Source organism: Ambystoma mexicanum, chromosome 1q (assembly GCF_040938575.1).
Source record: "Ambystoma mexicanum isolate Mex_15411 chromosome 1q, UKY_AmexF1_1, whole genome shotgun sequence".
NCBI classification, from domain to species: domain Eukaryota; kingdom Metazoa; phylum Chordata; class Amphibia; order Caudata; family Ambystomatidae; genus Ambystoma; species Ambystoma mexicanum.
The window spans coordinates 1339907924-1339922504 of NC_090922.1; the positions used below are offsets into that span (position 1 = coordinate 1339907924).

General features: G+C 41.9%; 1 protein-coding gene across 1 annotated transcript in view; it reads left to right on the forward strand.

Annotated features, from left to right (window-relative positions):
- Positions 1-14581, forward strand: part of RAB3B (RAB3B, member RAS oncogene family) — a 966803-nt gene that overhangs the window by 756706 nt on the left and 195516 nt on the right. The gene's annotated exons all lie outside the window — the stretch shown is intronic.

Here is a 14581-nt window from a genome sequence, read left to right on the forward strand (position 1 = left end):
TAATATGCAGACATTATGCAGATGTGCCCACACGTAAGGAGGAATGCATTGATCATCGGTATAGATAACAATATATGCTTCGACTTCTTTTTCAAGTACAAGTTCACTACCAGTTACACTTTTTAAAATGTATTTCATAGATTCACTCACATTGAAGGTGGGTGAGTAGAGAAAAAACATTTTTGAGCTCCACAAATATCATTCCATGTTAAACAGAATTTCTGGAATTCTGCACGATCTTGGATGAGAATTTGACTTTTGGTGCATGTGAGGTAAAACGTTTCAGCCGCTATACAAACTATATAAAGTATATTTTAACCCCCTTAAATTACTTTTTGTGGTGCAGTTTGTCTGATTGACGTCAGCTGTATGTGCACGGTAGGGGCGTGAGAAATGTATTGTGCTTTATTGTAATGAAAACAAAATCATAATGTTCACTTAGCGAAATGGCTGTAAACAATATGCCTGCCTGAAACCGACTTGCTCAATGTTTTGTGAAGAAAGTCATTTGCTGAAAATTAAATCCCAACAAAAATGACGCTGTGAGACATTTTATCAGCAAAATAATTGAAAAACTCCAGGAAGTTTTAATTTAATTTCCTTAAAAAATCTGAAGCACGTTTTTTACTCAAAGATTTTCCAGCTAAGCAAAAGGAAAACCGTGAAGTACTTGAAAGTACTGTTTACTGGTGCTGAGCTCCGCTCTCACGTTCTTTAACTGTTTGGATCCTGCCTTTTGAACGCTGCTGGTGCCGTGCGGATACATCATTCACAGGAGGACGTTTATGCAGTAACACTGGACTGCTGTGGGCCCTTTAAGAAGTACGGTGACTTCTGGGTCAGTCTGTTATGTGATTTGTTTGAAACAACCTAAGGCCACCCTCTAAACACATCTTTTGCTTCCAGATTCACTTGACTGGTGGCCCCGCCCCGTGGACTTTGTCGTGCCTTCCCCCCCTTCAAATCCACATCAGCCAGCGCACTCACGCGCGCACTGTGAAGTACTTGAAAGTACTGTTTACTGTTCATGGTACTTGTTATTTATACTCATTTGTTTTTATAATTTGGTATGGCTACTGGTCCTTATACCTTGAAAACAGGCATGCCGTCCAATATTAACACTGAGCATGACGAACAACCCCTGAATGATGAGGCTAAGAAAAAAACACAACTGCCTCCCAAATCCAAAATAGAAGGCTTGCAAAAAAGAAGAGAACGCTCGGTCTCTCTGGCTTCTGACATATGCCAATTTTGCACTGGTGACCCAACAACGCGTGAGCTAAAACCACAAAACTCTAGCGCCTCAGGGTTTACCTCTCACACAATTTCTAAATCTCTGAATTTATTGGTGACCGAGGTAGCCAAATGTTCTAATGATAATACATCAAACCAGACGTGCCATACTAATTCTAGTGTTAATCAATTGCACTCAGGACTAGCAAATCCTGTTCTAGAATCCTTAACTGAAGCAATACCTAGTCTATCTTCAAATATACCATGGTCTACATATGCTATCACCAGTACCCAACTGCAATCACATATAGAAGCCCCAAATGGACCTGACTCAAGGCAGGTCATAGAAACCTCTGATCTAACAATGCTCTTTGCATGCAACAGCGGCGAACTAATTGCAACACAGCAATTGACTTTGGCACAAGACACCGGGCTGCCGGAATTGCCTGTGCCGCCTTGCACATTCCTTGCTCAACACAACTTGCGAGCAGCTCATGAGGCCATGGTCATCGCAGGCCAAATAGATGAGGATATGATTAGCTTCATGAACACATCTAATACTACCTGCATAGACGCCATCGATATCATGTACACTTGCTCAAATACTGGTGATGTGACTCAGATAAATCAAGGGAGCAACATAGTCACATCTCAAAAAGGAACACCCTCCAAACAACTGACCCCTCCTAATTTCCAACCCCTGGTGGTAGAGACAAAGATTCCATCTAATGATTTGTCCAAATCACCAGCCATGTTTGACAAATCTCCCGGATGCTCGTCTAACAACTCGGTATCATTTATTGCGGCCACCCCTCGCGGGACACATTTTGATGAGCAACCCTCTGACCATAACTTCTTTATTAATGGCCTCCGAGCTGGTCGTCCATCCTTCCCGGAGGCCCAAGCACTAAAGAATACACTAAGTGCCATGAATACAGCCTTGATGACAATAGCAAGATAGTACGAGGTTCTGGAAACCAAAATAAATACTCCGACACAAATTTTACAACAACTATTAAGAGAAGGGCTAAAAATTCCCGATCTCAGCATCGCTTGGCGTTTCTGTGCTTCAGACTTCATTTATGTCCAGCGACAGATCTTTTATATAAACGCAACATGTTGTCACAAGAAAAAGCCAAATGCCGGTTCTGCCAAATTGGACCTGATACTCTACGGCACTTATTGATTGACTGTGCGCATCTATTAGCACTGAGATGTAAACTATTCAAGCCTTTTTTAGAAGGACACATCAATGTTATGCATGAACAATTATGGTGTACATTATTTCACACGCACAAAAAATCAGTGCAATGCGCAACAATTAACTTTTTAAATGCTCTAAAATTGTAGGAAGTTTTACCAGGACTGCTTGTGCAGAGTGTTTTCGTCTGTACTCAGATCAAGAATTTGTAGATGGTTAGAGACCATAGAATATTTTTTGGGGGTTTGGGGTTTTTGATGGATGCCATATGAACTAACAATTGATTAATCACTATTTTTAATGTATGTAAGGAAATACTTCTTTGTGTCAATTTATTTGGTTTTACAATATGTAAAAATGTGAACATTATTTTTTGTTGATTTTAGAATTTGTAAAATGTAAGATGTAAAATGTTGAAAGGTTGGAAAATTTTATTTTTCTACAGCCAAAACAACAATAAAATAAAAAAAAAGAAAAAAGGAAAACGCGCATAAACAGTTTAAAACTAGGACTTTGCCTGAGAAAAACTGCACAACGCAGATGTTTGCTGAAGATTTCTCAGCAGACTATGTGAAAACTTGTCATTTCGTCTTCCAAGACAATTTCCAGAAACAGTTCATTTGCTAACTTTTCTGCACAATTCGGGACGGGGGAGGGAGGAGTGAGAGTGCTCCTGTGAGATGGTGTGCATTAGAATCAGTGGCAGAGCTTGTTCATTCTGCTTGTAAGAGAGGGTACATACATGAGTGTGAGTGCAAAAGAGTGGGTGTCTGTAAGGGAAAACTTGTAAGAAAGAAGGCCATTGTGATTTCTAATTGATTGATTGATTGATTGATATTTTATTTCTATCGCACTCGTACACAAGTGTTTCAGAGCGCAACAAGGCAAGGGAGGGGAACAGGGGAGAACAAAACAGCGATCTTACTAGGCCCAGTGACATTGAGTACGTGCAAGTGCATGGAGAGAGCAGGAATCTGTGATGGTGGGGGGAGTCAGTGAGAAAGGGCTGCAGGCATGTGAAAGAGGGACATTATAATAACCGGAGAGGACACTGTTAATTTTCTACTGTGGTGTAAAGTTTCTGGAGAAACTACCGCATCCAACAACAAAGTTTATCACCACAGATAAATACCTGCATGTCTATTTCAATTCAAATAGAGCTGATCTCAACATACTGTGGACGAAAATATTATTTACTGAAAAAGAATATTACCTACAATACAAATTATTAAAAACAATAGCAATATGCTGCAGCGACGTCACTTCACCAAATTGCCAAGGGTAGTGGAAGTGACATCTCATGACCCTTGACCTCTGATGACATCACAGGAAGTGGTGTCATTTGATTCCACCCCGAAGTGACATCAAGAGAAGCGATGGAACACAACATTTCACGCCTTGACAAAACAGGAAGTAGTATCACATAGAAACAATGCTAAGTACAATATGAAAAATATGGTTACAATATCATGGAAAGTGATATATATTTCATTCAAGAATGGATCACCATATGTATCATTAATATCTGCGCGTACAGGCCCATAATAACAAATGACTGTGAATGCAAGCATACGTCAAAGGCCAAATGTTATTGATGTGGTATTATATAGCACTTAAGCTTAAGCGCTTCATATAGAACAAATATACATACAATATCACCCAACCTGTGTTGGTACTCATTTATCAAGCTCAGCAGGATGAAAAGCTGAGTTGACCTTGCCGGGAGTTGAACCTGCAGATCACACACACAGTGCAGCAGCGAGGGCTCAACCAAGTGAGTCTCAATTTAAAATAAAAAAAAATAAAAACGTTTTTTCCCCATTTTGTTTAGGCGTAGCAAGGGAGACTGCATGGGTAGTAGGGGAGACCTCAGGGGACGCAGGTGCATGAAAACCATATTAATAAAATCTCTAATCAGTAAAAGTGTGTACTAACAAAAGAGGTCTCTTATACATTTAGTCTTTTTCTGCCTTACATGCACAAATTATTGCAACAGTTGTATTCTGTTGCTTACCACCATCTCAACAGGTTTTTGTTCTTTAAAGTTGATGTTAAAGAACCTTCCTCAGGAGAACAAACTTCAAACAAACGCCCAATGAGACGTCATTAAAAACCCTGAGTAGACTTAATACCCCACAGTTTAAAGTACACCCACACACCAAATAAATACATAATTGCTTTTTCAAAAATGTTCACATCACCACAATCTTCATATCAGACCTGTGAGTAACATAACAAAAATAGGCATTCAATTATAACTACAACCACTCCGTTGAATGTGGCTCCTCCAAAAGTAGTTTACAACTCCTTATCACTTTTGGGCAAAGCTTGATTACAATACAGGCTTCCTCGCGTGCACCCGATCATAACATCAAATCTGTAAAAATCCAGATGAAATTTTATCAGTGCCAATGCCAAAGTAACACCACAAAGGCCAGTAGAATATCGATGACCATGACACCAACACCCTGTACTGTAATAGAGCACATACCTGGAGTTTTATGATTCACTTCTTCAGCGGCTCATATTATTTCTTCTTGCCGTTATTCAAATCTACCAAAACTAAGCCAGCACAGTCTACACGAGGTTACATGCGGATAATATTACCAATACATTATAAATGCAAGCATCTAGGCATTGTAACCTACCTAATTGCGTTAGTCCTTAAAACGCTTCCGTAGATTCTCCCATGTTGCTAGCATCAAAAGCGGTCAAAGCACGTCGTCTTATCAATGGGTCTGAAAGTTCACGTACCTTGAAGGCTCTGAAAGATATATATATACACAGGGCCTTATTGTTATGCCAAATTATAAATAATTAGCTATCTCGAACGGACTAAATGCTAGATAACAAACACCCTTACCTTTTGTAGTAAAGAGGTATTCATGAACGCTGATGTTGCATTGGCTTTGCCCACTCTGTGGCAATCTGTGTGATGCCTGAAAAGCAATAATATAGCCATGTTTATACACGATTAAACACCGGTGCATATGTCCACCCTCATAAGCTTTCCAAAAATGTATTGACAGCATGTTTTGTTCTTGTTTCACTCTATTTTTGCACACTTGAATGTCCGATCGTATGTGTGCGACTCCACATTATGTGTGTCATCAAAGAACAACTGGGCTGCAGTAGCCATATAGCCATATTTGTACACGATAAACCTGTTAACAACAAATCTTACTCTTATTTCCACTCAATTGTTGAAACAGGGGTACCCGTGTAACATCAAACGTTTAGATAATACATCTGTGGTATGAGTTGTTAAATACTAGGAACCCAACATAGTAACTGAGTCACTACTTCTCCGGTTACTTTGTGCCATTCGACACCTTCATTCAAGCCATCCAGCCAATTGCCAGTATTGTGAGAAATCTGAGGGCGTTCTCACATTTAACCCGCTTAAGACCCCCCTCAGGTAACCAAGAGAAGGGTGGGACTGCCAGATTCCTACCCCAGGAGTGAGGCTACGAAGGGGTACTACTTGGATGGAGGGTCTTTGAAGAATGGAAGTGGGGTGCCTGAAGATGAGATCAGGCATCCCCCTTTTCCTAATCCCAATCTATCACACCTTACCTCTACTGCTATAGGATATTGACCCGCATGTCCTAACCTTCCCCAAGGCCTTTCGTCAAACAGTCACACTCAGAGGAAAGCAAGGGAATGTAAAACCCCTTTCTCTAACTATAACACAGACTTATCCTCCAGTCCCTTTAATATCATAAACTACTGTGAGATCCAATCTTTTCCTTTAGTGTTAACCTCATTTACTGAGGGTAGCAGAGTAAAAGAACTAGAACCACCTTCTTATCATAAGACACTCAATCTTTTTTCCCCCAAGTATCACTCAAGTACTGGGACAAAGAAGAGGGATTCAAGAGGAATACACATTTCCTATGAGAAGCACCATTATGGTACTGGGAAGAAGAAGATGCAGATAAAGGCACATCAACATCCATAGGCCATGTCCGACTAACAAGGCCAGGCAGGGTCAAGCAATTGAAATCAACCATGCCTACATGCAGCCTATAAAGTCTTCAGGAGAGTATAAAAGGAACACTAGCAATCAGCAAAGAGAGCGAGTTGGGAGGAGAGCTGAGGAGCCGTGGCTGCCCAGGACCAGCTGGAAGAAACAGGGATGGCGAGACGCTGAGGGTCTGTGTGATGAAGCATCCCGTGAGAGGCGTGGCTAACGACTCCTGTTTCCAGCAAAGAAGGGAAGTCCAACGAAGGGAGCCAGGAGGCGTGCTGATCCCTTGTTACATTGGTAAACTGAAATGCTCATTCCACTGGGTCATCATGACAAAAAGTAACATCAAGAAAGTTCATCTCAGTCTGATTCAAATTATAGGTGAACTGCAGGTGTTAGCTACGCTCATTTAACATTTAAGTCACAAAGGCCATGGCTGATTTTTGGGTGCCCTCCAGATTACCAAGATATCATCAATGAACCTTCTCCAAATGGAGATGTTTTCAAAGAAAGGTTTGTCTACCTTATAAATGTAATTTATTCAAATGCTTCTACAAAAAGATTTGAGAAATTGGGCACGATATTCGCCCCCATTGCTGTTTCTTCTATCTGTCTGCAGAACTATCCTTGAAATTGAAAATAGTTTTATTTAAGAGCTAAGTCAGCACATGATATAATACAAAGAGTTTGGCACCAGGTCTTCATCTTTTCTGCCCCACAAGAGCTCTTCTATGACTTCCAATGTCGCTTTCTGCATGATATTATTATATAGAGAGACAATGTATAAACCTAACGGCAAATATTCCTGTGTATCGAAATATAGATTCTCAATCTATTTAATAATATCCATTGTGTCTCGAACATTTGATTTTATTTCCATAACAAATGGTCTCAGGTAATCATCAACAAATTTAGAACTGATTAAGAATCTAGATTTCGATCCAAATGAAAATGTGTTGTTAGGTTCAGACAAAGTCTCTCTGTATACTAAGATAATTTATGCATGTAAGGTAGAACAAGGCTAAATGTCGAAGAGACGTCTTTTGTTAGTACACTCTTTATGATTTGATATATTATGAATATGTATTTTCATGATAATTTGAGCATTTTGCTATTGATTTTAATAATTTGTATTAAAACATTTTTTTTAAATCAGTAAATCATATTTTGGTACACCGTATGTTGAGATCTGCCCTATTTAAATTGAAATCGACCTGTGAGTACTCATCTTTGGTGATAAACGTTGTTGTTAGATGTTAAAGAGGGGCATCCGTTTTTTAGAGCATCCAAATGCATTCTGTGTGGTAATTTCAGTATTACCACATACCAGAGCACATCCCTGCTGCTTTCTTGCATTACTCAGATAGTCAGGATCCTAATTACATGTACAGGGATTCAGTTTACACACACACTTCCCTTTTGTAGAGATGAGTGCAAAACATGTAGCTAGTGTGACTGGTTGGAGCTGGTTTATTTATTATTTTATTTTTTGCTGCTAGAAAGATATCTCAAGATTATCTTACCTTATATAAATTTCCAAACCTACACCATCCATGTAATGATGCCAGAGTTAAATGTTGGAAATCCATCACACACACACACAATTCTGATTTCCGACAACAAACACTGATTACCTTTACCATTTTGCCTTCCTGTCTAGACAGAAGTCTTAGAGCATGAAAACATGTCAATAATGTACTGTAGAAGTTAATTATTTTCATGCCAGAAACTCATGTAAACAATAATGTAGTCACTACATCCACATCTCACTATCCCAAATGCACACCTGCACAATACAATAGACATTGCTTTAACTCTACAGATATAAACCCACACATTTCATTTTTTTTCCCCAACTCATTCCTATGGCATTCATGCCCGCTCAGGAGGACGGTCATGACTGGTAACGTGCCGCCAGCCCCAGCTGTGAGCCGTTACTGGCCATGTCCATTCTCCTGAACGAGCATGAAAGCCATTCACACTCTGGGGTTCATCTGTGGTGCGAATGGCTTCCATAATTTTTACTTGGGAAATTTGCGCTGCTTTCAAAGCCGATCTCCTGAGGAAAAAAAAAAAGATGGCGGCCGCCATTTGGTATAGGGAATATGTTCCTTTTTCATGTATATGGTGGCTGGGAGACGGGAGGAGCGCCGGGACCAGAGCACAGAGCTCCGGTCCCACAGGTAAGTGCAAATGGAGAAGGGGGTGCAAAAGGGGATCAGGGTTTTTGGGGGGGAGGGTTAGGTGGCGAGGCAACAATACAACAAATAAAACCGTGCCACCCGGGGACGGGCCTCGGGTCGCTTGGTCAGCGGGCGCAAAATGTGTACCACCTGATTGGCCTAGCGCCCTTTCCCATGTCCAAATGTTACATCTATAGCCAGCCATAGTTCTGAAATAGCAAGATTCAGGAAAATCTGTACAAGTTGTGCGTTTATCACTCATTGCACAATATTGTTTATGGCCTGCTTTTAATAATATTACTCATATGGTTGTTATAATAATATAAAATGTTTATAGCAAATTATTATAAGTGTTATTGATACTCAATTTAATGGAACTCAATTTTTCAATTGAATGGCTGGGTCAGTCCTACAGGCTGAACGCAGATACAGGGGCAGCTGGGGAATTTTTATTTGGAAGGGTGTACATTTTTGCCTCGAATATGCGGGAGCAACCAGGCATAGCGAGGGAGCTGTAACCAACCAAGGGAGGTTTGGGGTTGTTTATTCAAAATAATGGGAAAATTGCTACATTTTCCAGAACACTTTCTATGAAACATTAGTTAAAAAGCCAAACAGTTTGCAATCAGAGTTGCAAGATATGATATGATATGACAGTTTATTTATATAGCGCTATACACACTGTGTTTCAAAGCGCTTCAAGGCAAGGGAGGGAACAAGGGAAAATACAATGAACATTCTTACAGGCCATGAACAGTAAGGATGTGAAATTAACTATTGTACTCGGCCTGACGACATTTCAGATAGTGCAAGAGCTAAGACATAGATAAGGAAGGGAGGGGGAGAGTGGGAAGGAAATGGAAACAGACAGGTGACTACCGTACTAGGCCTGATGGCATTTCTGGTAGAGCCGGAGAAAACAAAAGGTGAGGGAGAGGGGTGCAGAAACGGAGGGGATGAACAAAACAAGCAACTATCATACTAGGCCTGACGACATTTCAGATAGTGCTGGAGGGGTGGTGGCGGCGGAAGCACATGACACATTTCAAAAGATGCAAGTTACAAGCAAGGCACAAACGCATTTTCCAACAAATGTTCATGATGCATTTTCCCACAATACATGCCTGTATGAAGCCATGTTCATGCTGGGTGTGCCCTTGCATGTCCATGCTAATGGCACCAATATATGCCATTATTACCATGTAAGAACCTATTCCGGTTGACTCTGCAGTTAAGAAATGTCCAGGCCACATTAAGAAAGCATGCATGTCCAGTCTGGCTGCACTAATGTCTGCCAGTCTAGTCCTGTAATAACACTTATTGTTTTCCTTTAACCTTAAAGCCCATTAACATAATGGCATGCTACAGTAAAAATATATGGCCAGACTGGCACCATCAATGGAGGCCAGTTTAGCCTTGAAAAACACTTGTTTGCTTTACCCTTGAGGTCCGGCAAAACATGCCATGCCACAGTAACAAAGTATATCTCAACTGGCCACATCAATGAAGGACAGTCTAGCAATATAATAATACTCACCATGCTGGCTTTACCCTTCATACCAGTAAAAAAAATGCCATGGCACAATAACGAAATAAATGTAACTAGACTGGCTGCTCTAGGTACATAATAGACTGGTCAGTTTAGCTACATAATAGCTCTCATCATGCTTACTTTATCCTGGTGCCCAGTAAACGAATGTCATGCCACAGTATGATAGATCCAGACTGGCTACACCAATGAATGCCAGCCTAGCAATGTAATAACACTCATCATGCTGGCTTTACCCTTCATTCCAATAAGAAAATACATGGCACAATAAAAAAAACCTGACTAGACTGGCTGCACCAAAGTAGTCCAGTCTAACTATGTAATAACACTAATGATGGCCAGTAAAAAAGTAGATCCAGACTGGTTGCACCAATGAAAGCTAGTCTAGCTGCGTAATAGTACTCATCATGTTTGCTTTACCCTTGATGCCCAGTATAAATACTGTGCCATGGTGAGCAGCTGGCTAAGATGGCCGCTTAACTGAAAGCTCTGTCTGAGCTGGGTTATCCTACGGTTGAATGCTTACGATACCGGAATCACCCGAGCCACCAACTACTGGGTGTAATCCACTGACGCACTCCCCTCCCCCCATGCTGGCCGATCTCACTCTGGCAGCTGAGAGACTGAAAGAGGCGTGACAAACTGAGGGGCACTGGGTCGTCTTAAGCTGGCTGTTCTACCCGCCCCAGCACTTCTTGAGGTTTCTCCAGATAGATTCTTGTCACTCATTGCCACTGTTTTAATTAACAAAGGTTTGATGGATCCCCCATCACAGACCAGCCATGAGCCTCTTTTTTTAGAAATGTCTAGATTGCTTTATTGAACACTAGTCATACAGTGTTTGTTATGGTAAGAATGTATACACTGAGACCACACACCAGATATCATCATCCATTCCAGATCAGACCCTACTTACTCTCTCAGAGCACTCATTTAAACCAGGCACCCAGCATTCTCCTGAGCTGTCTATCATTCAGCGTGCACCAACTGTCTCTCATCCTTAATGGATGGCCATCAGAACCAACACAGACACACAATCTGAAGCTACACAATCCTTGAAACAATAATCCAAGCGAGTGAGATAAGCACATCTCGCCTCAATCCTATCAAGAGGCAGCTAAAAATGTCTATTTAATCAAACTGATATTTTATGAAAACAAACTACTTACAGTGTGAAAAGTAAATATTCTTCTCGAATTGAGCATGCCAGTCCCAGGGAAGTGTTCTTTTAATGAGCTTTCTCTTCAATTACTCTTTCGTAGGTAACTGATATTAACACATCACTTGCTCTCCTCCACTAATATCGCTCACGCTTCCACCACTTTTGCGAATTGTTTCTCCAATTTGTCCAAACACTGTTAAGGGATGTCTTTACCTGAATGAAATCTGGCTCTCCTCTTGATTTTATCCTGCTAAGATTTTCCAACTTTATTTTCTTACTATTTGTGAAGTATTTCGTCCTCCAATGAATACCTCCTTCAGTATTGTCCCTATTTCTTCTAAATCAGCCATTCTTTCCCCTCTTGTGCAAGGAACGTCTCTTAGTACATCCATCCCTTCTAACTTTCCACCTATTTCTTTACTTCCTTTTCTCTCTACACTTCTTGAGAGAACTTTTATTTATAATTTTTTCTAACAATACATCAATAATACTAATTTCAGATATGGTCTCGAGTCATCGTTGCCATTGCATACAGGCACAGTAACATTACTGTTGTATGATATGATAGGTTATTTATAACATGCTTAATACCCAGAGGTTTCTAAGCACGGACCCGGGGATCGAACCTGTGGTGCTCCGTGTCGTCTTGCTTCCAAGGTGAGCATGTTGCCCCTGAGCTATCCTCCCGAGACAGGGAAGAAGCATCCAACTACGACTTCCTTGACACATCCCTCATTTCCTGCTCAACAGTCGTCATCATGTCCATCTCCAGAATAGCTCCTGAGTATTCCACATGGACGGTTAGGCCCCCTGCCCACCCATTTCATTCCATTTCACCTTCAACACTATGGCGGACACAGGTTCGACCGCACCTCAATCTTATCCCATACCTCATGCTGCCTCCTCATCCCCCAGATTTGAATTTGCAAAACAGTGTTCAATTCAGCCCTCAAACATTTGCGTATATCTTTACACCACTCACTTGCTCTGGCACCCACACATGCCTACCAAGCCATTCCCGCCACCCTTTTGGCCAAAAGGAGACCCAGCACTACCACCCTAAATATAGCCTTAACTCTCCTACCCTTCTGTATGGGCCATAAACACAGTAAACAATGCAGTGCCGTGGGTTGGATGCGACCTGCTCCCGGAACCACCTTACCCCCCCACATTTCCACCACATATGCAGGAATGCCCCTTACACCTCCAACAAGATGGATCCAAGCTAGGAGCCACCTTGCTCACCTTTATCGGAGTGATGTAAGCCCATCTCACAATTTTATGTTGTATCCATTGGAAGTGAGCATTCCTGGACACTCGTTTCATGTGCAAAGAACCCTGTTCCACCCACCATCCGAGAATTGCCCCTCCCCACATCAATTTCACATTTACCTCTCAGATCTGCTGCCTTGGAGTCCAGCTCAGCTCTATCAGCTGCATACAACTCAGACACGTTTCTATACCCCTCGGCCAATCTCACCATCTTCTCGTTCTCCCCTTGTGTGTGTTGCCTTTCTGAAAAACCCTCCCATGCTTTCCTCAATCCCGCCATTAGAGTAGCAAATTCCAGGACGTTGAGTCGCGTGTGCAGGTGGGCTTCTTTAAAGTCCATGAAGGTGAAGAACCTATCCCTGTTGTAGATGTTTCCAACGAGTCTCCCTCGGCGCAGCCGCTCAACCATACCCCTCTCTCGCCATCGTTGTGTATACCCTAACCTACTGCACGTGAGTGGGAGTTCGCCCATGAAGGGGATACTCTGTCTGAGGACCTGGTGGCCTTCCACCACATTCGTACAATGCTACCGAAGTTGATTATCCTGTCCTCCCAACAATTCCACCACCTTTAAGGCGCTGAGTCAGCCATAATCCACTTAGTGAGTCTATCTCTTTCTTTAAGGGAGCTGAATCGGCCATAATCCAGTTAGTGAGACGATCTCTATCTTTAAGGGAGCTGAATCAGCCATAATACAGTTAGTGAGTCTATCTCTATCTTCAAGGGAGCTGAATCAGCCATAATCCATTTAGTGAGTCTATCTCTATCTTTAAGGGAGCTGAATCAGCCATAATCCAGTTAGTGAGTCTATCTCTATCTTTACGGGAGCTGAATCAGCCATAATCCAGTTAGTGAGTCTATCTCTATCTTTAAGGGAGCTGAATCAGCCATAATCCAGTTAGTGAGTCTATCTCTATCTTTAAGGGAGCTGAATCAGCCATAATCCATTTAGTGAGTCTATCTCTATCTTTAAGGGAGCTGAATCAGCCATAATCCAGTTAGTGAGTCTATCTCTATCTTTACGGGAGCTGAATCAGCCATAATCCAGTTAGTGAGTCTATCTCAGTCTGGGAAGATAAGCCAGTCCACCATATGCTGTAACACTGAGGCACAGCAGTATGATCTAAAGTCCGGCACCCCTATACCCCCCTTACCTGCCGATAACTGCAATGTGGTGAGCACTATTCTCAGAGCATGGACTTTCCACAGTAATCTGGGCAAAGTTGTATGTAAGGCTCAGAAACACGCTTCCGGTATAACCATGGGCATCACCCGGAAGAAATACAGCAATTTCCGGCGTGCGATCATCTTCGCCAGTACATTACACCCCATTAGTGAGATTGGAAATCGTACCCGAAAATCCACCAGTTTCCCAAACCCGGCTGGCATTTTATCAATATTCTGCCGGTACATCCTATGCCAGTCAGCACTAACCATAATACCCAGAAAACCCTCCTCAACGACCTCCATCCAAAACTGAACTATTTCGCTGCCCACCTCCGACAGCAATGTGTAAATCGCAGATTTACAGTGATTAACTACCAACCCTGAAGGTTTCCTAAAAGTTTCTAAAATCACCCACCGTCGCCATAAGCCAAGCCAAATAAGTCACCAGATCCTTCACGTAAAGAAGCACATTGTCCACATAAGATACAATGCTGTGCTCCTCCTCCCACACAGCTGCAGGTCCACTGCTTCCATGTCTTTTCCAAGCCACTCTAGACAAAGGCTCAATGGCCAGGGCTGAGAGCAAAGGTGACAACGGGTGCCCCTGGCATGTACCACGCTGCACAGGCCAGGACTACGAGACCACCCCATTAAACTGTACTCTTGAGGCCGATCCCTTATGGAGGAGATTTACCCAATCAATTAATTGATCGCCCAGCCCCATCCTATGCATCACCATCCATTGGAATTTCCAGGTGACCAAATCAAAAGCTTTAGAGGAGTACAAGCTCCCCACAGCTATTTTTTGCAATGCGCCCATGTACTTATCCAAAATGAAAAGAAG